A 2,579-nucleotide genomic window follows, 5' to 3' on the forward strand; every position below is an offset into this window, starting at 1 on the left:
TGCGCCTTTATTTAGACTGAATTGATTTTGATTTAATTTTATTCGGGGAATGTTCTTTTTGTCTTTAATGGTCTGTTATGACTAAAATTACAATGGATCTGCAATGGCCTTGAGTGTTCCTTTCCCTTTTTTTTGTTTATGAAGTCAGGAAGCCCTGTTGTTCATCATTGCTCCATGGGCATGGTCGGATGACAGTACCCTTCCTGATCCTCATACATGGTTGATTGGTTGGTAATTAGTTTAATTCTGTTGTTTGCTTTGTCTCCTGGGCATGGTTAGATGATGGAATCCATTCTAATTCATATACCTTTCATCTCTTGAAAATCAGATCAGGTAGGTTCAGTTTGATTTTCATAAATATTAATGCAGGCATAATTTCTCCCTGATCTCTACAAGTGGATCCTCTGAATCCCTAGTTTCCTTCCTCTGAATTACTTAAAGTCTTAGATAATTCTTTCACAATTATTTCTTAAATTTTATTTGGTTTAGATCACATCTTAGTCTAGTTCTAGTTCTACTTGGTTTCAGATAACGTACAGGTATCAGTCCCTGTGGATTCGACCTCGTTCTTACCGAGTTTATTACTACATCACAACCCTATACTTGGGGAGTGAACAAGTTTTTGGCGCCGTTGCCGGGGACTGACGATTACGATTTTCTGAAATTAATTGGTTTTAGGATTAGTTTAAGATTAGGATTTTACTAACCTTAGTTTTATTTATTTATTTCTATTTGAGTTCAAAACTAACTTGTTTCCTATTTTATAGGATCTGGACATAAGTTTCTCAATTGGTAATTCCTTCCTAATCTCTCTACTTTTTCATATTTTTAGAATTAGGGTTTAAATTTTAGAAATTTTCTAATTCTAGCACTTTTAGAATCTAATTTATTTTCCTAAGTTGTTTTAGAATTTTTTTTTTTTTTTTTTTAGGAACTAACCTTCTCATTTTGTAGGCCTTTAAGATAGAAATTTCTAATTTGGTAAGCTCTTTCCCTACTCCCTATCTTTCAGTTCTCTTCTAATAATCTACTCTCTAGTTTAGATCTTTCCTAATATTTACTTTAGAAATTTCCACTTTCTTTTAAGAATTCCTTCTTTTAGAAATTAATTTACTGCTATTTTTCTTTGTAGAATCTAACTTATTTTTGTTTTATTTTGCAGGGTTTTAACCTAGGACTTCAATTTGGTAATTTCTTTCCAACTCTCTCTTTCTTTCTAGATTTTCTTTCCTAGGGTTAAGTTTTTAACTGAGGGCTGCGAGTGTTTTCATGCCCAAGTGGGCCCGTGACGACACTCGACGTCTCTTGACTGAAGGAGGATTGGTTGAGGGGTTGACTATCCATCGCAGGACTAGACACCGCTCGAAATTCCCTGAGTTAACTGAAGTTATGGCCGAACACCAACCTCCTCTACTTCCACCCAGGGTGGAGGATACCCAAGATGAGAATGAGGTGCAACAGGCACCCCCGCCTCGTACTTTACGAGATTTTCTACAACCGGCGGGAGTGAGTACGCCCTCATGCATGATTTTTCCTGAAAACACAGGACAAATGGACATCAAGCCAGGAGTTATCCAACTCCTTCCCAAATTCCATGGACTTGAATCTGAAAGTCCATACTTACATTTGAAAGAGTTCGATGAAATAATAGCTACATTATGTTTTCCTAATGTATCCTTAAATATCGAGGTGAATCTTAATGTTGACAAGTCGAGATTAGACTCTTTACATTCACTGCGTCCTAGATCCATTGGCACATGGAACGACATGCAGAGGGAATTCATAAAAAAATTCTTCCCACATCATAAAACGATTACCCTCAGAAAAGCAATCATGAACTTTGCCCAAAAGGAAGATGAAACATTCTTCCAATGTTGGGAAAGGTTCAAAGATTTGGTCAGTTCATGCCCACAACACGGATTTGAAACGTGGCGCATTACAAATTTTTTCTATGATGGACTGACATCTTCCATGCGCCAAATGGTCGAGACAATGTGTAATGGAGAATTCATTAATAAAGATGTCAACGAGGTATGGGACTACCTCGACAGTTTCTGAAAAAACACAATCTTGGGACTATTACCCAAAGTCGAACACCACGTCTAGGCCAACTCAATCAAAGGAGAAAGGTGGATTATATCTCTTAAAAGAAGAGGATGATCTCAAGTGTAAAGTGACTACGCTCATAAGGAAAGTTGAGGCCATGGAAGGAAAGAAGGATAAGGTCAATGAAGTTGTTTGCGGCATCTGTGATTGCAATATTCACACAACTGAAAACTGTCCTACAATACCTGCCTTTCGAGGAGTGTTGAATGAACAAGCCAATGCCGTAAATAACTATCAAAGACCTTTTACTGGACCTAACTCTAACACATACAATCCTGGCTGGAAAAATCATCCAAACTTCAGTTGGAGAAATGGACAAACGGCGACTCCTCCAGGTTTCTTCAATCAAAATCCAAATCAAGTGAAACCTCAAAAGGAACCGGTTCAAAATCCCATACAAGAGCTGGCTCAGGCAATGCGGGGAATCACAGATTTTATGCAAAAGATAGATTCTCGTATGACGGTTATAGAAA

General features: G+C 37.5%; 1 non-coding gene across 1 annotated transcript; it reads right to left on the reverse strand.

Annotated features, from left to right (window-relative positions):
• Positions 1–1,815: 1,815 nt before the first annotated feature.
• On the reverse strand, positions 1,816–1,922 carry LOC131228473 (small nucleolar RNA R71). The gene has a single exon (XR_009162976.1). It is a non-coding gene; the product is annotated as a small nucleolar RNA R71 (small nucleolar RNA).
• Between the last annotated feature and the right edge of the window lie 657 nt (positions 1,923–2,579).

Source organism: Magnolia sinica, chromosome 15, assembly GCF_029962835.1.
Source record: "Magnolia sinica isolate HGM2019 chromosome 15, MsV1, whole genome shotgun sequence".
Classification (NCBI taxonomy): Eukaryota; Viridiplantae; Streptophyta; class Magnoliopsida; order Magnoliales; family Magnoliaceae; genus Magnolia; species Magnolia sinica.